We start from the raw sequence: 23,761 nt of genomic DNA, 5'->3' as shown, positions 1-23,761 counted from the left end.
CATAGAGACGTAGAGTTTCATTTTGATTTAGTTCCCGGAGCGGCACCAATAGCGCGTGCGCCGTATAGAATTGCACCACCCGAATTACAAGAATTGTCTAGTCAACTGCAAGAGCTTTTAGATAAAGGATTCATTCGACCGAGCTCATCACCGTGGGGAGCTCCAGTACTATTTGTGAAGAAGAAGGATGGATCTATGAGACTCTGTATTGATTATAGAGAGTTGAATAAGTTGACTATCAAGAATAGATATCCGTTGCCGAGGATTGATGACTTGTTTGATCAATTGCAAGGATCAGCATGTTATTCTAAGATCAATCTAAGGTCAGGTTATCATCAAATGAGAGCGAAGGAATCAGATATACCGAAGACAGTGTTTAGGACACGCTATGGTCATCATGAGTTTACAGTAATGCCGTTTGGATTGACGAACGCACCGACTGTGTTCATGGATCTCATGAACCATGTGTGTAAGCCATATCTTGACAAGTTTGTTATAGTATTTATCGATGATATATTGGTATATTCTAAAAGTGAGAAAGAACATGAACAACATCTCCGTTTGTTATTAGAGATGCTCAGGAAGGAGCAGTTATACGCGAAATTTTCAAAATGTGACTTTTGGTTACGAGAAGTTCAATTTTTGGGTCATATTGTAGGTGTCAATGGTATTTAAGTTGATCCTGCAAAGGTAGAGACAGTAAAGAAATGGGAGACTCCTAAGTCGCCAACGCAGATACGACAATTTTTAGGTCTTGCTGGTTACTATAGGAGATTCATTGAGGGATTTTCTACTATTGCCCGACCGTTAACAGCTTTGACTCCCAAGGGTAAGAAGTATGAGTGGACAGAATTGTATGAAGCTGCATTTCAGTTGTTAAAGGAGAAGTTAACGACTGCACCGATTTTGTCTTTACCCGAAGGAACCGAGGATTTCGTAGTTTACTGCGATGCTTCACGGCAAGGTTATGGTTGTGTGTTAATGCAACGTACGAAAGTGATTTCATATGCATCCCGACAATTGAAGATACACTAATTGAATTATACGACTCATGATCTAGAACTTGGTGCTGTAGTTTTTGCATTGAAGATGTGGAGACACTATTTGTATGGTACGAAGTTCACTGTATTCACGGATCACAAGAGTTTCAACATATATTCGATCAGAAACAGCTTAATATGAGATAGAGACGTTGGATTGAGTTGTTAAACGATTACGACTGCGACATTAGCTATCATCCTGGTAAGGCTAATGTAGTGGCAGAAAGTGTAGATCGCCTTTATGTGGGACTGAGTTAGGAGATAGTCAGTTAACTGGTCCGGAGATTGTACATGAAACGACCGAGAAAATCGTGCAGATTCGAGAAAGAATGAAAATAGCACGAGATCGTCAAAAGAGCTATGCAGATCTTAAAAGGACAGATTTGGAATTTCAGGTTGGAGACAAGGTTATGCTTAAAGTGTCACCCTGGAAAGTTGTAATGCGCTTTGGAAAAAGAGGAAAGTTAAGTCCGAGGTATATTGGACCGTTTGAGATTACCTAACGAATTGGACCGGTAGCATATAGATTGAAACTACCGCAGGAACTTAGCGAGGTTCACGATACTTTTCATGTTTCCAATTTAAAGAGATGCTTATCAGATGAAAGTTTAGTGATTCCATTACATGAAGTGCAAGTAGATCCTAAGCTTAATTTCATTGAAGAACCTGCTAAGATTATGGATCGCGAGATTAAGCAACTAAAGCAAAGCAGAATTCCATTGGTTAAGGTTAGATGGAATGCTCGAGAGGACCAGAATTCACGTGGGAGCGTGATAACCAGATGAGACCTAAGTATCCGCAACTGTTTCACGAGGAGACGACTATGGCGGATGACCACTAAAATTTCGGGACGAAATTTGTCATAACAGGTGGGTAATGTAACAACCCGACTTTTCCGTTAGTTGTCCGTTAAGTATTTAACGGTGGCTACTTAGACTTTTGTGTTTAATTAAATTAAATACATACTTAATAGAGAAATGTTTGAATTAATATGTTATGTTAATTTACGATTTGTTTCGGATAGCGAAAGAACTAGAAAACGTTACGATTAAGTTTATCGACTAGAAGACTTTTCAGTTTACGGAACTCAGAAAAACGACACAATAATTATTTTCGATAATTATTGACTTTAAGAAAATTATTTTTAATTTATTTAATGAATTAAACTCGGTGATTGCGTTTCAACGACTAGCTAACGTTCCGGAGACCCGGTACGATTAACGGCACTCGACACAAACCATGTGCGTACAAGTAAGTAAGCAAAACGAGCCCAGGACACCCCTAGGTGGGCCATTCGGCCGAACCCTCCCCTACATACCCCTTATGGACTAAACTTTGGGCTTATGTTTAATTAGGGATGAAATTAGGCCCTAACCTAGACTATAAATGGAAATCTTAAACTAGAAACTCTAATAATTCCCCTAAAGCTAGTCGACACTCTCCTCTCCATCCCCTCTCTTGGCCGTCGGCCATCACCACCACACAACCATCTTCACAAGTTGATTTTTGAAGAAACCTCGTGCACGAACGTCATTCCTTGTGTCGTTCCCTACGCGTTAGTGTGCTCAATTTGATTGTTTGAGGTATAACCCTAATTGATGGAATTCAACATAACAACATGTTTATAATGTCAACATAATCACAAATCCATTTTATGATAGTAAAGCAAGCGGAAGCATGATGACTAATAAAACTAGTTTATATGTTTAACCATTTAAATTGAATTCCATGTAAATATCAAGTCATGAACATATGCTTACATATAACAATAAGGAAGTAAGAGTTATACCTCCTCAAACTTGTTTGAGGGCTGTTTTGGATGAGCAAGTAGATGGTGATGAATGGAGCTCCAAAAGAATGAAACCTCAAGTTGTTATACCCCAAACTTTGCACTAACACCTTGTACTTTGGTTAGGATTTGTTGACACTTGAATTAAACTTGCATAAACCAAATTTAGAACCCTCTTTTACTCCCTAAAAGGCCACGGCCTACAGCAGAAATTTGGAGAGAGTTTATGCAGTTTTTTGATGGGTAATTGCTTGTATTAGCTCCAAATATAGTCAACATGCATGTATGTGGAAATGGGAAGGCATGACTAAAAGATGGAATCTCTAGCATGTGCACTTCAACTCCCATGCCACTACTTCAAGTTATATTATAAAATAGGTTTTATAAAACTAGATTTTATAAAACTAGTTTCCTTTTTTTATAAACTAGTTTCTATAAAATTAGATTTTATAAAATTCATTTTATAAACTTGCATATTATTTGTTATGTACATTTTATAAAACCAATTTTATAAAATTGTAACATAACTTCATTAATTATTTAACCTATAAATAATTAAATCCTCATTATATAATTATTCCATAAATTATATATATACACATCAAGTAATATAATTTTAGAAACCATTTTCATAAAATTCAAGTGTCGCGTATTTAATCAACGATCTAATCGCTAAGATCAAATACTAATAAGGTGTCAGTAAGTTTGTTATTGGGTATGACCCGACTTGGATCAAAACATATTAGCCACGTTAATTTAATATGTCTCTCGGGCATACGAAAAACCTTCACTAATTTCATTAATTCAGTTTTTTGATCAATTACATGGTGTATTAGAGTCTAGTGCTCAATTAATGGTGTCTATTATTGCTAATTGTTGATTGATTGTGAAATTGACGTTGTATGATTGAAAAATGAATTTGTTTATTGATGATATGATTAAATTGATACGAGATCTAACTTTGTAATATATTTAATTAGAAAGATATCAAAAAGTTATTAATTTTAGACTCCGATTTTGCGTGATTTCGTTATCGTATGCTCAAGATATGCATAATCGAAGTTTACGTTAGGGTTTTGCATGAAATCCGAATTTTCTGAGTTGCATGCTTTATGTTTTAGCTTATGAAAGTTGTGCTACTGTATTTGTTGTGAAAAGTTATGCAATTTAGACTAAATATTTGCGTTAAATGGTTATGTAATGCTTCCAATATGATTGAACGAAGTTTTGGTTCGTAAAGTATGCTGAATCTGTTATTAAGTTTACATAAAAATTGCTAGAATGAACTCGGAATTATTTTAGACTTTGAGATTCTGGAATATGTTACTTTAGATGTTCCTTGACATGTTTCATTTGTATGTGAACTTCCGAGAATGTGATTTGCCATGAGTTATATGCTAATCTTTGTGATATATCTGTTTGATGATTAAAAACTGATGAGTCTGTAATGTTTTAAAAATATGTACGAATTGGCTAAATCAATGCTTCTGATTATTTTATCACTTAAATTTTGAGATGTCTTGAGATGAAACCAATTGGCCGTTCATTAAAATCTATTTTCTATATTTTATGAAAAAATTTTAAAAACTGACGCGCGAGCAGAATTTTCTATAATGAACCTGAACTTGAGCCTTTCTGATATTGGAGTTTTATTTATCGTATGAGGCCTTGGCCGGAATTTTTGGAATTTATTTTAAGTCTAGTTATGATCTGGCATTGATAATAATTTTATGAATTATGTGCTATGCGATATGAGTGTATTTCTTTATGACGTATGATTTTCGAAGGTTTACTTTAAGATGTGGAAAATGCGATTTACTAAATTACGAGCGATAACATGTTATATGACTTAAGTATGATTTGTTGACTATGTTTGCATGACTTACTGAGATTTTTGACTTTAGATGACCTATTTGCAAGAGTTGACTTTTGGTTTGACTTGGGTTGACTTTCGTTGACTTGCTTGGATTAGTTGACTTTTACATGTTTGTTGAGTCAGTCTGAGCACTAGGACTTTACGTACACTATGGGTTGACTAAGTTTGACCTATTAGTGTATACTTAAGATGATTTACTTATTTAGGTTGCGTTGTTCAGTCGAGAGTGTTCGACTACAGTACAGTTTGCTAAGATCTTTACGAGTGCTTTTGCTAAGGTGAGTCTACAGTCCCTACTACGTTTTTACAGGGATGAGATGCATGCTTTTTACAAATGTTTTACGTGTTTGGCACAAGTAACTTACTAAGATTATACATATGAGTTCAGATCAAAAATCCCTTAGCTTGATTATATTAGTTACTTTGTAAGCTCGACTTATAGGGACGGTACCGTTAGGTTTGACAAACCTCACCGCAACGTTAAACAGGTGCTTATGTAGTTGTTACATGTACACTTGTGAAATGTTCCGTTCATATTGATTATAAACGTTCCATATTAATTGATTTTGTTGCGAGGTTTTGACCTCTATATGAGACGTTTTTGAAAGACTGCATTCATTTTTAAAACAACCATAACCTTTATTTTATCTATAAAGGTTTAAAAAGCATTACGTAGATTATCAAATAATGATAATCTAAAATATACCGTTTACACACGACCATTACATAATGGTTTACAATAAGAATATATTACATCAAAAATAAGTTTCTTGAATGCAGTTTTTACATAATATTATACAAGCATGGACTCCAAATCTTGTCCTTATTTTAGTATGCAACAGCGGAAGCTCTTAATAATCACCTGAGAATAAACATGCTTAAAATGTCAACAAAAATGTTGGTGAGTTATAGGTTTAACCTATATATTATCTAATCATAATAATAGACCACAAGATTTCATATTTCAATATACATCCCATACATAGAGATAAAAATCATTCATATGGTGAACACCTGGTAACCGAAATTAACAAGATACATATAAGAATATCCCCTATCATTCCGTGAAATCCTTCGGACATGATAAAAACGAATTCGAAGTACTAAAGCATCCGGTACTTTGGATGGGTTCGTTAGGCCCAATAGATCTATCTTTAGGATTCGCGTCAATTAGTAGATCGGTTTACTAATTCTTAGGCTACCAAGCAAAAGGGGCGTATTCGGCTTCGATCATTCACCCATATAATGTAGTTTCATTTACTTGTGTCTATTTCGTAAAACATTTATAAAACTGCATGTTACATAATATATTCGATCATTCACCCAGATTTTTACTTCGTCGGGAGTAAGACTTGGCTACTGGTCGATTCACGAACCTATAATAAATATATACATATATATATCAAAGTATGTTCAAAATATATTTACAACATTTTTAATACATTTTTATGTTTTAAGTTTATTAAGTCAGCTGTCCTCGTTAGTAACCTACAACTAGTTGTCCATAGTTAGATGTATAGAAATAAAATGATATATATTATCTTGAATCAATCCACGACCCAGTGTATAAAAGTCTCAGGCTAGATCACAACTCAAAGTATATATATTTTTAGAATCAACCTCAACCCTGTATAGCTACCTCAAACATTACTGCATATAGAGCGTCTATGGTTGTTACAAATAATATATATACATGGGTCGATATGATATGTCAAAACATTTGCATACGTGTCTATGGTATGCCAAGATTACATAATATATTAGAATACATGTATAATAAAATATAAGTTAACTAGGATATGATTTGTATAGAATTGTTACAATATTTCCTGTAGCTACAACAATCAAAAAATATCCAATCTTGTTTTACCCATAACTTCTTCGTTTTAAATCCGTTTTGAATGAATCAAATTGCTATAATTTCATATTGAACTCTATTTTATATATCTAAACAGAAAATGTATAGGTTTATAGTCAGAAATATAAGTTACAAGTCATTTTTGTAAGAGGTAGTCATTTCAGTCGAAAAAACGACGTCTTGATGACCATTTTGAAAAACATACTTCCACTTTGAGTTTAACCATGATTTTTGGATATAGTTTCATGTTCATAAGAAAAATAATTTTCCCAGAAGAACAACTTTTATATTAAAGTTTATCATAGTTTTTAATTATCAAACCCAAAACAGCCCGCGGTGTTACTACGACGGTGTATGTCCGGTTTTACGGTGTTTTTCGTGTTTTCAGGTTTTAAATCATTAAGTTAGCATATCATATAGATATAGAACATGTGTTTAGTTGATTTTAAAAATCAATTTAGAAGGATTAACTTTTGTTTACGAACAAGTTTAGAATTAACTAAACTATGTTCTAGTGATTTCAAGTTTAAACCTTCGAATAAGGTAGTTTTATATATATGAATATAATGATGTTATGAATATCATTACTATCTCAGGTTTTGTGGATAAACCTACTATAAATGAGAAAAATAGATCTAGCTTCAAAGGATCCTTGGATGGCTTGAAAGTTCTTGAAGCAGAATCATGACACGAAAACAAATTCGAGTAAGATTTCCTCTCGAAATAAGATTGTTATAGTTATAGAAATTGAATCAAAGTTTGAATATGAGTATTACCTTGTATTAGAAAGATATCTTACTGTAAATAAGAAAGATTTCTTGAGGTTGGATGATCACTTTACAAGATTGGAAGTAAGCTAGCAAACTTGGAAGTATTCTTGATTTTATGAAACTAGAACTTATAGAATTTATGAAGAACACTTAGAACTTGAAGATAGAACTTGAAAGAGATTAATTAGATGAAGTTTAAATTTGGGTACTACCTACCCATTATATTCATACTTAGTAGCTAATATACAATTCAACTACTACAATTCCATATGAAAAACTGATTATAATAATATATCACATATAAATATTCTTCAAACTTACAACATCTCTATATTACATATAACATGAAATATAGTACACTTTGATACAGGACAGTTTTGAAGATAAATCTAGTTAATACGCAAGTTTTCAGCAAAGGAAATAAAGACACGTAATTCATAAGTCCAGAAACAAGTCATGCATTCTGGTTTTACTAAGACGACTTCTCATCCTTGGTCTTGTGGAAAATAACCGTTATGACCATTGGCTAGGCAGCATGTTGTAATGTCATCAAAAGGACGAGGGTTTCGTAATGTCCAACAGCCCCGTAATAATCTAAAAACCTTGTTTCTCACCCCAACTACTGAATCCGTCACTTGTGGGAAGGTTATATTTAAAAGCTGCAATCCGATGTTCTTTTTCTCACTTTGGTAAGAAGCAAACATCACTAACCCGTAAGCATAACATGCTTCTTTATGTTGTATGTTAGAAGCTCTTTCTAATTCACGAAATCCTATGTTGGGATATGTTGAGTCAAAATAGGTTCTTAACCCATAGCGTATAATTGCATTTGAGTTCCCTGCATTTAATGCTTTAAAGGAAACACGGAGTAACTTACGGTCTAACCATTGTGATATACCCCACCTATCAAAGGAAAACCTTTTATAAACTAAGGCATTTCTGAAAAGTCTTTCAAATGTTTGACAAGTTAATTTTTCCATAATTAATTGTGCTGATGAATTCTGACCGACACTAGACAAGATTTCATCAATCATATCCTCTGGTAGATCTTCTAAAATATTCGGTTGTCTACCCTTAACGTCCATTTTGTTTTTATACTTTAAATGGACAAGGATTAGATTCGTAAAAGATAATTAATAAACAATACAAGCAATTTTTACATAGAACATAAAAGTACAAGCACACTAGAATACATATAATACACAACATGATTACAACCCTCTAATCTGAATCACTGGTTTCTTTTTCTTCGGACTTGGTCCGTTTTCCTAATTTTATAGGGATATATGGTGCTCCTCTAATACGAGCCGTCGTTTTCCACAATGGTTTAGAAAAACCTGGTGGTTTAGAGGTTCCCGAGTCATTGTTACATTTTAGGAAATACAGATGTTGCCGATACATATAAAGTTCATCGGGGTTGGAATCGGGTTTCTCTATTTTTATACCTTTTCCCTTATTATTTTCTTTCGCTTTATTAAATTGAGTCGAGATAATTTCTATAACATCATCGGAATCTTAATCGGGATCCGATATATCGAAAAATTGGTAATCTTCCCAAAACTTTGCTTCCTCGGCGGAAACACCATTGACCATTATTAACTTTGGTCCGTTGGTTGAGGATTTTCTTTTATTTAATCGAATTACTGTAGATATCAATATTTCTTCCTCCGGAACCTCTTTTCTTCCGGTTCCTCCTCTTTCGGTTCCTCCTCTTCCGGTTCCTCCTCTTCCGGTTCCTCTTCTTCTGATTCCTCCTCTTCGGGTTCCTCCTCTTCCGATTCTTCTTCGGGAATTTGTGAATCTTCCCAAAATATATTCGACTCTTCATTATTATTAGGTGAATCGATAGGATTTGTACTAGTGATAGACATCTATCACACACTATCAAACACATTAAGAGATTAATATATCACATAATATTTACATGTTAATAATATATAGTTTCCAACAAAAGTGTTAAGCAATCGTTTTTAAAGAAAACACGGTCGAAGTCCAGACTCACTAATGTATCCTAACAAACTCGATAAGACACAATAATACAAATTTCTGGTTCTCTAAGACCAACGCTCGGATACCAACTGAAATACCGTTGGGGACAACCACCGTCCCACCCAGTGCCTTCACAGCTAACCGCCTTGTGACCACTGAGTGTACCTCAGATACTGATTTTAGGGCCTGCCTCTCGGCTACTGCCAACCCTCGTAAGGGATCGCAAGGAGTAAGTGCCAATGCTTCGTCACAGGTAACACTGTGAGAACCTCATTTACGACTAACCCGCCACACATGGACAGCGTTATACCAGCTTTGATGCCAACTGGAATGTCCCATTCATATCGATTATAAACGTTCCATATTAATTGATTTCATTGCGAGGTTTTGACCTCTATATTAGACATTTTTCAAAGACTGCATTCGTTTTTAAAATAAACCATAACCTTTATTTTATCGATAAGGTTAAAAAGACACCACCTAGATTATCCAGAAATGATAATCTAATGTAAGATCCTGTTTTATTTTTGGGTTTGGACGCCGTCCAAATACTTGGGACGCCGTCCCATATTGAAGACCTGGACGCCGTCCAACATTTTGGACGCCGTCCAGGATGGCTGGCAGACATGTCTTTTTGTTTTTAAATATTTTAGATGGGTAAATTGGTAATTTCACTTAGTGGACGAATTAAAGGCCCTAGATCAGTTTGGTTGAGCCTCATTACTCCATTCCTAACCACCAAACATCATCCACTTAAATCATAGTGAGAGAGTGTGATTCAAGTGTGAGAAAGCTCAAATCGGAGAAGAATAAGCTTGTTTCGGGTTTTAGCTCGAGCATTAAAGTTGTTCATCTCCTCGTTAGCTTCATTTTGATTGTTGTGGTAAGCCCTAAGCTTGATTACCTTAGTAAATATGTTTAAGGGTTAGGGTTTGGGTTAATGTTGTACATAAAACCCATGTATGAGTGATTTGGGGGTTTTGGATAAGTTTGGGTCATGAAGACCCAAATGGTGACTAACTTAGGGTTTTGAAATGTTGAAATGTGTAAATGGGTCTTAAAGGCCTAATAGATCACTAGTACACCTATAGTTAGTGTTAGTGGGAGTCATTTGGGTTGTGGGTGACCTAAATGGGTATGTTGACCATGAAATAGGTCAAATGGGTCTTTGATGACCTAGGTTGTCTTGCATGTATGAAAACGAGTTAACTTTGTGGTTAAAAGTGTGTTAAGACCTTAATTGGCTAGAGTTAGGGTTTTTGATGAAGTTAACCCATTATTAGGGTTAAAGGTGCAAAATGGGTCGGGATTGCACTTAGGGTCAAAAGACTCTAGATTGTTAAGTGAGTTGCTTGACCAACTTGAGTTGTGAATTGATTATGTGCTAAAATGTAATAGGTACGTTACATTGACGTTGCAAGTTCGGTTATCTTACACGAAGACTTTGAGGTGAGTGGAATAATTATATGCGTATGTATATAATGTATCTATTTGTTGTAGCGTGAAAGGTGTAGTGTCGAGGTGTTAAGACACCACGTTTCACGTGAAGAGTGTAGCATCGAGGTGTTAAGATGCCACTCGGGTGTAGCATCGAGGTGTTAAGATGCCACCTAGGAGTGTAGTGTCGAGGTGTTAAGACACCACTCCGTAAAATAATGAGTGTTGCATTGAGGTGTTAAGATGCCACTCGGGGTGATGTGCCGAGGTGTTAAGGTGCCACCCTAGGGGTTAGTGGTGCGAGGTGTTAAGTGCCCTAACGGATGTTATGAACACCGATGGCGTTTTTGCGAGCGCCGTTCCCTTGTACTATTGGTCGACCATGGTTATTTGTGTTGTAAGCATATTATATTATTCGAGTTATATTTATATGCGGATGTTATGCTAGCTTGGGGGTATTGGTGAATTATAGCTTGTTATTGCGACGATAAGCTAATGTTGTTTGCTAGCATGTTTGCGGTTGTGTAAGTGTATGCAAGTAGGTATAATTATATATATATTCGTATAATTATTGCATTCACTAAGCTTTGCTTACCCTCTCGTTGTTTACTTTTTTTTATAGGCTCGGGCGTTGACTGTAGTGACCCGAACTTTTCCATGTTTATATATATTAATTGAGATTGATATTTACATGATTAAATGTTTCCAACATGTTAAGCAATCAAACTTGTTAAGACTTGATTAATTGAAATATGTTTCATATAGACAATTGACCACCCAAGTTGACCGGTGATTCACGAACGTTAAAACTTGTAAAAACTATACAATGACATATATATGGTTATATATATAGTTAGCATGTTTTTATTATAAGTATGTATCTCATTAGGTATTTTAACAATGAGTTATATACATAAAAATGAGACTATTAATTTAAGAAACTCGAAAACGATATATATAATGATTATCGTTATAACAACGTCTTACTAGGTACATATGAATCATATTAAGATATTGATACACTTGGTTAATTATGTTAAATGATAAGTAAATATATTATTAAGTGTATTAACAATGAAATACATATGTAAAAATAAGACTACTAACTTAATGATTTCGAAACGAGACATATATGTAACGATTATCGTTGTAACGACATTTAACTGTATATACATCATACTAAGATATATTATATATCATAATATCATGATAATATAATAATTTAACATCTCATTTGTTATAATAAACAATGGGTTAACAACATTCAACAAGATCGTTAACCTAAAGGTTTCAAAACAACACTTACATGTAACGACTAACGATGACTTAACGACTCAGTTAAAATGTATATACATGTAGTGTTTTAATATGTATTTATACACTTTTGAAAGACTTCAATACACTTATCAAAATACTTCTACTTAACAAAAATGCTTACAATTACATTCTCGTTCAGTTTCATCAACAATTCTACTCGTATGCACCCGTATTCATACTCGTACAATACACAGCTTTTAGATGTATGTACTATTGGTATATACACTCCAATGATCAGCTCTTAGCAGCCCATGTGAGTCACCTAACACATGTGGGAACCATCATTTGGCAACTAGCATGAAATATCTCATAAGATTACAAAAATATGAGTAATCATTCATGACTTATTTACATGAAAACAAAATTACATATCCTTTATATCTAATCCATACACCAACGACCAAAAACACCTACAAACACTTTCATTCTTCAATTTTCTTCATCTAATTGATCTCTCTCAAGTTCTATCTTCAAGTTCTAAGTGTTCTTCATAAATTCTACAAGTTCTAGTTACATAAAATCAAGAATACTTTCAAGTTTGCTAGCTCACTTCCAATCTTGTAAGGTGATCATCCAATCTCAAGAAATCTTTTTTTATTACAGTAGGTTATCATTCTAATACAAGGTAATAATCATATTCAAACTTTGGTTCAATTTCTATAACTATAACAATCTTATTTCAAGTGATGATCTTACTTGAACTTGTTTTCGTGTCATGATTCTGCTTCAAGAACTTCGAGCCATCCAAGGATCCGTTGAAGCTAGATCCATTTTTCTCTTTTCCAGTAGGTTTATCCAAGGAACTTAAGGTAGTAATGATGTTCATAACATCATTCGATTCATACATATAAAGCTATCTTATTCAAAGGTTTAAACTTGTAATAACTAGAACATAGTTTAGTTAATTCTAAACTTGTTCGCAAACAAAAGTTAATCCTTCTAAATTGACTTTTAAAATCAACTAAACACATTTTCTATATCTATATGATATGCTAACTTAATGATTTAAAACCTGGAAACACGAAAAACACTGTAAAACCGGATTTACGCCGTCGTAGTAACACCGCGGGCTGTTTTGGGTTACTTAATTAAAAACTATGATAAACTTTGATTTAAAAGTTGTTATTCTGAGAAAATGATTTTTATTATGAACATGAAACTATATCCAAAAATTATGGTTAAACTCAAAGTGGAAGTATGTTTTCTAAAATGGTCATCTAGACGTCGTTATTTCGACTGAAATGACTACCTTTACAAAAACGACTTGTAACTTATTTTTCCCACTATAAACCTATACTTTTTCTGTTTAGATTCATAAAATAGAGTTCAATATGAAACCATAGCAATTTGATTCACTCAAAACGGATTTAAAATGAAGAAGTTATGGGTTAAACAAGATTGGATAATTTTTCTCATTTTAGCTACGTGAAAATTGGTAACAAATCTATTCCAACCAAAACTTAATTAACTTGTATTGTATATTATGTAATCTTGAGATACCATAGACACGTATACAATGTTTCGACCTATCATGTCGACACATCTATATATATTTCGGAACAACCATAGACACTCTATATGTGAATGTTGGAGTTAGCTATACAGGGTTGAGGTTGATTCCAAAATATATATAGTTTGAGTTATGATCAATACTGAGATACGTATACACTGGGTCGTGGATTGATTCAAGATAATATTTATCGATTTATTTATGTACATCTAACTGTGGACAACTAGTTGTAGGTTACTAACGAGGACAGCTGACTTAATAAACTTAAGACATCAAAATATATTAAAAGTGTTGTAAATATATTTTGAACATACTTTGATATATATGTATATATTGTTATAGGTTCGTGAATCAACCAGTGGCCAAGTCTTACTTCCCGACGAAGTAAAAATCTGTGAAAGTGAGTTATAGTCCCACTTTTAAAATCTAATATTTTTGGGATGAGAATACATGCAGGTTTTATAAATGATTTACAAAATAGACACAAGTACGTGAAACTACATTCTATGGTTGAATTATCGAAATCGAATATGCCCCTTTTTATTAAGTCTGGTAATCTAAGAATTAGGGAACAGACACCCTAATTGACGCGAATCCTAAAGATAGATCTATCGGGCCCAACAAGCCCCATCCAAAGTACCGGATGCTTTAGTACTTCGAAATTTATATCATATCCGAAGGGTGTCCCGGAATGATGGGGATATTCTTATATATGCATCTTGTTAATGTCGGTTACCAGGTGTTCACCATATGAATGATTTTTATCTCTATGTATGGGATGTGTATTGAAATATGAAATCTTGTGGTCTATTATTATGATTTGATATATATAGGTTAAACCTATAACTCACCAACATTTTTGTTGACGTTTTAAGCATGTTTATTCTCAGGTGATTATTAAGAGCTTCCGCTGTCGCATACTTAAATAAGGACGAGATTTGGAGTCCATGCTTGTATGATATTGTGTAAAAACTGCATTCAAGAAACTTATTTTGTTGTAACATATTTGTATTGTAAACCATTATGTAATGGTCGTGTGTAAACAGGATATTTTAGATTATCATTATTTGATAATCTACGTAAAGATTTTTAAACCTTTATTGACGAAATAAAGGTTATGGTTTGTTTTGAAATGAATGCAGTCTTTGAAAAACGTCTCATATAGAGGTCAAAACCTCGCAACGAAATCAATTAATATGGAACGTTTTTAATCAATAAGAACGGGACATTTCAGTTGGTATCCGAGCGTTAGTCTTAGAGAACCAGAAAATTTGCATTAGTGTGTCTTATCGAGTTTGTTAGGATGCATTAGTGAGTCTGGACTTCGACCGTGTTTTCTTTAAAAATGATTGCTTAACATTTTTGTTGGAAACTATATATTTTTAACATATGAATATTATGTGATATATTAATCTCTTAACGTGTTTGACATTATGTGATAGATGTCTACCTCTAGAACAAGTCCCATTGACTCACCTAATAATAATGAAGAGTCAAATGTAAATTGGAATGATTCGTGGACTGATTCACAAGTTCCCGAAGAGGAACCGGAAGAAGAGTCGGAACCGGAAGAAGAATCGGAACCGGAAGAAGAATCGGAACCGGATGAAGAAATAGAACCGGTGGGGGAAATAATAAAACGGTTAAGTAAAAGAAAATCATCAACCAACCGACCAAGGTTAATTATGGTCAATGGTGTTTCCGCCAAGGAAGCAAAATATTGGGAGGATTACCAATTCTCCGATGAATCGGATTCCGACGAGAATTCCGATGATGTTATAGAAATTACCCCAACTGAATTTAAAAAGGCAAAAGAAAATAATAAGGGAAAGGGCATAAAAATAGAGAAATCTAATTCCAACCCCGATGAACTTTATATGTATCGTCAACCCCCGAAGTCCTTAAGTTGTAACAATGACCCGGGAACCTCTAAACCACCAGGTTTTTCTAAACCAATGTGGAAAATTACGGCTCGTATTAGGGGAACATCATATATCCCTAGAAACTTGGCAAAACGAACCAAAACCGAAGAAGAAGAAACAAGCGAGTCGGAATAAGATAGTTGTATTCGTGTGGTGTAATATATGTAATATAGTGTGCTTATGCTTTATGATATATGTAAAAATTGCTTGTATTAATAAGTATTTTTTTATGAATCTAACTCTTGTCTATTTTATAGTTTAAAAACACAAAATGGATAGACAACCCAATATTTTAAGAGACCTACCCGGAGACATGATTGATGAAATCTTGTCTAGAGTCGGCCAGAATTCCTCGGCACAACTATTTAAGGCGAGATCAGTTTGTAAGACATTCGAAGAACGTTCCAAGAATGTCTTGGTTTATAAGAGACTTTCGTTTGAAAGATGGGGGATATCACATTGGTAAACCCATAAGTTACGATGTGTTTACTTTGACGCATATATTGCGGGGAACCCAAATGCTATTTTACGCAACGGGTTAAGAAATTATTTTGACTCAATATATCCGAATATTGGACTTCGTGATTTAGAAAAAGCGGCTAACATGCAACATAAAGAAGCATGTTATGCTTACGGATTAGTAATGTTCGCTTTTCACCAAAGTGAGAACAAGAACATCGGGCTACAACTATTAAACAAAACATTTCCACAAGTGACGGAGTCGGTAATTGGGGTAAGAAATGAGGTTTTTAGATTATTACGGGACTGTTGGACATTACGTAACCCTCGTCCCTTTGACGACGTTACAACACGCTGTCTTATCAACGGCCATAACGGTTATGTTGCATAAGACCAAGGATGGGAAGTAGTCCTAGTAAAACCAGAATGCATGACTTGTTTCTGGACGTATGAATTACGTGTCTTTATTGCCTTTGCTGAACGACTTGTGTACTAGCTAGAATTATCTTCACAACTATCTTGTATCAAAGTTATTGTGTGCTATATTTCATGCTTTATGTAAAATAAGCGGTATTGTAAGTTTGTAAAATATTGTATAAAAGTTTGAACGCGAAATATTATTATAATCAGTTTTTCATATAGAATTGTAGTAGTTGAATTGTATATTAGCTACTAAGTATGAACTTAACGGGTAGGTACTACCCGAATTTAAACTTATAAAACGCTAATATGAAGAAAAGCTTTTATAAATGAGTTCATATTATGCTACGAAATACTATTAACTACTCTTAATATTCTGTATGATTAACTTGTTCCATTTGACTATTTTGAAGGAAATGGCACCGACTACTCGACACACCGTGAATATGAATGAAGAGGAATTCCGTACTTTTCTAGCTTCAAACATAGCCGCAGTACAGGCTGCGCTACATACCAACAATAACCTTGGATCTAGCAGTACAGGAAATCGTGTAGGATGCACCTACAAAGAATTCACTGCCTGCAAACCTTTGGAATTTGATGGAACCGAAGGACCGATCGGATTGAAACGGTGGACCGAGAAGGTTGAATCGGTGTTTGCCATAAGTAAGTGTACTGAAGAGGACAAAGTGAAAATACGCTACGCATACCTTCACATGTTCTGCGTTAACATGGTGGAATACCTATCTAGAGCAAGTGGGACAAGACGATGCGTACGCACTACCGTGGTCAGCATTCAAGCACTTGATGAACGAGAAGTACCGTCCCAGAACCGAGGTCAATAAGCTCAAGACATAACTTAGAGGGTCACGAACCCAAGGATTTGATATTACCACGTATGAAAGACGATTCACAGAATTGTGCCTATTGTGTCCGGGAGCGTTCGAAGATGAGGAAGAGAAAATCGACGCGTTTGTGAAAGGATTACCGGAAAGAATCCAAGAAGATATAAGTTCACACGAGCCCGCCTCCATACAACAGGCATGTAGAATGGCTCACAAACTAGTGAACCAGATTGAAGAAAGAATTAAAGAACAGACTGCTGAAGAGGCCAATGTGAAGCAAGTCAAAAGAAAGTGGGAGGAAAACGGTGATAAGAATCACCAATATAACAACAACAGCAATTACAACAATAATCGCAACAATTATCCCAACAATCGCAACATCAATCGCAACTACAATAAATGGCCCAACAACAACAACAACAACAACAACAACAACAACAACAATCAGAAGCAGCTATGCCAAAGGTGTGAAAAGTATCAATCGGGGTTCTGCACCAAATTTTGCAACAAGTGTAAAAGAAATGGTCATAGCGCAGCGAAGTGTGAGGTCTACGGACCAGGGGTTAATAGAACGAAAGGAACAAATGGTGTCGGAACGAGTAATGGCGGAGCAAGTAGTGTCGGAGCAAGTTATGCCAATGTAGTTTGTTATAAATGTGGAAAACCGGGCCACATTATTAGAAATTGCCCGAACCAGGAGAACACGAATGGACAAGGCCGCGGAAGAGTTTTCAATATTAATGCGGCAGAGGCACAGGAAGACCCAGAGCTTGTTACGGGTACGTTTCTTATTGACAATAAATCTGCTTACGTTTTATTTGATTCGGGTGCGGATAGAAGCTATATGAGTAGAGATTTTTGTGCTAAATTAAGTTGTCCATTGACGCCTTTGGATAGTAAATTTTTACTTGAATTAGCAAATGGTAAATTAATTTCAGCAGATAATATATGTCGGAATCGAGAAATTAAACTGGTTAGCGAAACATTTAAGATTGACTTGATACCAGTAGAGTTAGGGAGTTTTGATGTGATAATCGGTATGGACTGGTTGAAAGAAGTGAAAGCAGAGATCGTCTGTTACAAAAATGCAATTCGCATTATACGAGAAAAAGGAAAACCCTTAATGGTGTACGGAGAAAAGGGCAACACGAAGCTACATCTTATTATTAATTTGAAGGCACAAAAACTAATAAGAAAAGGTTGCTATGCTGTTCTAGCACACGTCGAGAAAGTACAAACTGAAGAAAAGAGCATCAATGATGTTCCCATTGCAAAAGAATTTCCCGATGTATTTCCGAAAGAATTACCGGGATTACCCCCACATCGATCCGTTGAATTTCAAATAGATCTTGTACCAGGAGCTGCACCAATAGCTCGTGCTCCTTACAGACTCGCACCCAGCGAGATGAAAGAACTGCAAAGCCAATTACAAGAATTTTAGAGCGTGGTTTCATTCGACCAAGCACATCACCGTGGGGAGCTCCTGTTTTGTTTGTCAAGAAGAAAGATGGTACATTCAGGTTGTGTATCGACTACCGAGAGTTGAACAAACTTACCATCAAGAACCGCTACCCACTACCGAGAATCGACGACTTATTTGATCAACTACAAGGCTCGTCTGTTTATTCAAAGATTGACTTACGTTCCGGGTATCATCAAATGCGGGTGAAAGAAGATGATATTCCAAAGACTGCTTTCAGAACACGTTACGGTCATTACGAGTTTATGGTCATGCCGTTTGGTTTAACTAATGCACCAGCTGTGTTCATGGACCTTATGAACCGAGTGTGTGGACCATACCTTGACAAGTTTGTCATTGTTTTCATTGATGACATACTTATTTACTCAAAGAATGACCAAGAACACGGTGAACATTTGAGAAAGGTGTTAGAAGTATTGAGGAAGGAAAAACTGTACGCTAAGTTTTCAAAGTGTGCATTTTGGTTGGAAGAAGTTCAATTCCTCGGTCACATAGTGAACAAAGAAGGTATTAAGGTGGATCCGGCAAAGATAGAAACTGTTGAAAAGTGGGAAACCCCGAAAACTCCGAAACACATACGCCAGTTTTTAGGACTAGCTGGTTACTACAGAAGGTTCATCCAAGACTTTTCCAGAATAGCAAAACCCTTGACTGCATTAACGCATAAAGGGAAGAAATTTGAATGGAATGATGAACAAGAGAAAGCGTTTCAGTTATTGAAGAAAAAGCTAACTACGGCACCTATATTGTCATTGCCTGAAGGGAATGATGATTTTGTGATTTATTGTGATGCATCAAAGCAAGGTCTCGGTTGTGTATTAATGCAACGAACGAAGGTGATTGCTTATGCGTCTAGACAATTGAAGATTCACGAACAAAATTATACGACGCATGATTTGGAATTAGGAGCGGTTGTTTTTGCATTAAAGACTTGGAGGCACTACTTATATGGGGTCAAAAGTATTATATATACCGACCACAAAAGTCTTCAACACATATTTAATCAGAAACAACTGAATATGAGGCAGCGTAGGTGGATTGAATTGTTGAATGATTACGACTTTGAGATTCGTTACCACCCGGGGAAGGCAAATGTGGTAACCGATGCCTTGAGCAGGAAGGACAGAGAACCCATTCGAGTAAAATCTATGAATATAATGATTCATAATAACCTTACTACTCAAATAAAGGAGGCGCAACAAGGAGTTTTAAAAGAGGGAAATTTAAAGGATGAAATACCCAAAGGATCGGAGAAGCATCTTAATATTCAGGAAGACAGAACCCGGTATAGGGCTGAACGGATTTGGGTACCAAAATTTGGAGATATGAGAGAAATGGTACTTAGAGAAGCTCATAAAACCAGATACTCAATACATCCTGGAACGGGGAAGATGTACAAGGATCTCAAGAAACATTTTTGGTGGCCGGGTATGAAAGCCGATGTTGCTAAATACGTAGGAGAATGTTTGACATGTTCTAAGGTCAAAGCTGAGCATCAGAAACCATCAGGTCTACTTCAACAACCAGAAATCCTAGAATGGAAATGGGAAAACATTACCATGGATTTCATCACTAAATTGCCAAGGACTGCAAGTGGTTTTGATACTATTTGGGTAATAGTTGATCGTCTCACCAAATCAGCACACTTCCTGCCAATAAGATAAATGAAAAGATGGAGAAGTTAGCACGACTGTATTTGAAGGAAGTCGTCTCCAGACATGGAATACCAATCTCTATTATCTCTGATAGGGATGGTAGATTTATTTCAAGATTCTGGCAGACATTACAGCAAGCATTAGGAACTCGTCTAGACATGAGTACTGCCTATCATCCACAAACTGATGGGCAGAGCGAAAGGACGATACAAATGCTTGAAGACATGCTACGAGCATGTGTTATTAATTTCGGAAACAGTTGGGATCGACATCTACCGTTAGCAGAATTTTCCTACAACAACAGCTACCATTCAAGCATTGAGATGGCGCCGTTTGAAGCACTTTATGGTAGAAAGTGCAGGTCTCCGATTTGTTGGAGTGAAGTGGGGGATAGACAGATTACGGGTCCGGAGATTATACAAGAAACTACCGAGAAGATCATCCAAATTCAACAACGGTTGAAAACCGCCCAAAGTCGACAAAAGAGCTACGCTGACATTAAAAGAAAAGATATAGAATTTGAAATTGGAGAGATGGTCATGCTTAAAGTTGCACCTTGGAAAGGAGTTGTTCGATTTGGTAAACGAGGGAAATTAAATCCAAGGTATATTGGACCATTCAAGATTATTGATCGTGTCGGACCAGTAGCTTACCGACTTGAGTTACCTCAACAACTCGCGGCTGTACATAACACTTTCCACGTCTCGAATTTGAAGAAATGTTTTGCTAAAGAAGATCTCACTATTCCGTTAGATGAAATCCAAATCAACGAAAAACTCCAATTCATCGAAGAACCCGTCGAAATAATGGATCGTGAGGTTAAAAGACTTAAGCAAAACAAGATACCAATTGTTAAGGTTCGATGGAATGCTCGTAGAGGACCCGAGTTCACCTGGGAGCGTGAAGATCAGATGAAGAAGAAATACCCGCATCTATTTCTAGAAGATTCGTCAACACCTTCAACAGCTTAAAATTTCGGGACGAAATTTATTTAACGGGTAGGTACTGTAGTGACCCGAACTTTTCCATGTTTATATATATTAATTGAGATTGATATTTACATGATTAAATGTTTCCAACATGTTAAGCAATCAAACTTGTTACGACTTGATTAATTGAAATATGTTTCATATAGACAATTGACCACCCAAGTTGACCGGTGATTCACGAACGTTAAAACTTGTAAAAACTATACAATGACATATATATGGTTATATATATAGTTAGCATGTTTTTATTATAAGTATGTATCTCATTAGGTATTTTAACAATGAGTTATATACATAAAAATGAGACTATTAATTTAAGAAACTCGAAAACGATATATATAATGATTATCGTTATAACAACGTCTTACTAGGTACATATGAATCATATTAAGATATTGATACACTTGGTTAATTATGTTAAATGATAAGTAAATATATTATTAAGTGTATTAACAATGAAATACATATGTAAAAATAAGACTACTAACTTAATGATTTCGAAACGAGACATATATGTAACGATTATCGTTGTAACGACATTTAACTGTATATACATCATACTAAGATATATTATATATCATAATATCATGATAATATAATAATTTAACATCTCATTTGTTATAATAAACAATGGGTTAAAAACATTCAACAAGATCGTTAACCTAAAGGTTTCAAAACAACACTTACATGTAACGACTAACGATGACTTAACGACTCAGTTAAAATGTATATACATGTAGTGTTTTAATATGTATTTATACACTTTTGAAAGACTTCAATACACTTATCAAAATACTTCTACTTAACAAAAATGCTTACAATTACATTCTCGTTCAGTTTCATCAACAATTCTACTCGTATGCACCCGTATTCATACTCGTACAATACACAGCTTTTAGATGTATGTACTATTGGTATATACACTCCAATGATCAGCTCTTAGCAGCCCATGTGAGTCACCTAACACATGTGGGAACCATCATTTGGCAACTAGCATGAAATATCTCATAAGATTACAAAAATATGAGTAATCATTCATGACTTATTTACATGAAAACAAAATTACATATCCTTTATATCTAATCCATACACCAACGACCAAAAACACCTACAAACACTTTCATTCTTCAATTTTCTTCATCTAATTGATCTCTCTCAAGTTCTATCTTCAAGTTCTAAGTGTTCTTCATAAATTCTACAAGTTCTAGTTACATAAAATCAAGAATACTTTCAAGTTTGCTAGCTCACTTCCAATCTTGTAAGGTGATCATCCAACCTCAAGAAATCTTTTTTTCTTACAGTAGGTTATCATTCTAATACAAGGTAATAATCATATTCAAACTTTGGTTCAATTTCTATAACTATAACAATCTTATTTCAAGTGATGATCTTACTTGAACTTGTTTTCGTGTCATGATTCTGCTTCAAGAACTTCGAGCCATCCAAGGATCCGTTGAAGCTAGATCCATTTTTCTCTTTTCCAGTAGGTTTATACAAGGAACTTAAGGTAGTAATGATGTTCATAACATCATTCGATTCATACATATAAAGCTATCTTATTCAAAGGTTTAAACTTGTAATAACTAGAACATAGTTTAGTTAATTCTAAACTTGTTCGCAAACAAAAGTTAATCCTTCTAAATTGACTTTTAAAATCAACTAAACACATGTTCTATATCTATATGATATGCTAACTTAATGATTTAAAACCTGGAAACACGAAAAACACCGTAAAACCGGATTTACGCCGTCGTAGTAACACCGCGGGCTGTTTTGGGTTAGTTAATTAAAAACTATGATAAACTTTGATTTAAAAGTTGTTATTCTGAGAAAATGATTTTTATTATGAACATGAAACTATATCCAAAAATTATGGTTAAACTCAAAGTGGAAGTATGTTTTCTAAAATGGTCATCTAGACGTCGTTCTTTCGACTGAAATGACTACCTTTACAAAAACGACTTGTAACTTATTTTTCCGACTATAAACCTATACTTTTTCTGTTAAGATTCATAAAATAGAGTTCAATATGAAACCATAGCAATTTGATTCACTCAAAACGGATTTAAAATGAAGAAGTTATGGGTTAAACAAGATTGGATAATTTTTCTCATTTTAGCTACGTGAAAATTGGTAACAAATCTATTCCAACCAAAACTTAATCAACTTGTATTGTATATTATGTAATATTGAGATACCATAGACACGTATACAATGTTTCGACCTATCATGTCGACACATCTATATATATTTCGGAACAACCATAGATACTCTATATGTGAATGTTGGAGTTAGCTATACAGGGTTGAGGTTGATTCCAAAATATATATAGTTTGAGTTGTGATCAATACTGAGATACGTATACACTGGGTCGTGGATTGATTCAAGATAATATTTATCGATTT

Source organism: Rutidosis leptorrhynchoides, chromosome 5, assembly GCF_046630445.1.
Source record: "Rutidosis leptorrhynchoides isolate AG116_Rl617_1_P2 chromosome 5, CSIRO_AGI_Rlap_v1, whole genome shotgun sequence".
Classification (NCBI taxonomy): domain Eukaryota; kingdom Viridiplantae; phylum Streptophyta; class Magnoliopsida; order Asterales; family Asteraceae; genus Rutidosis; species Rutidosis leptorrhynchoides.
Note: the sequence above shows the minus strand (reverse complement) of the source record.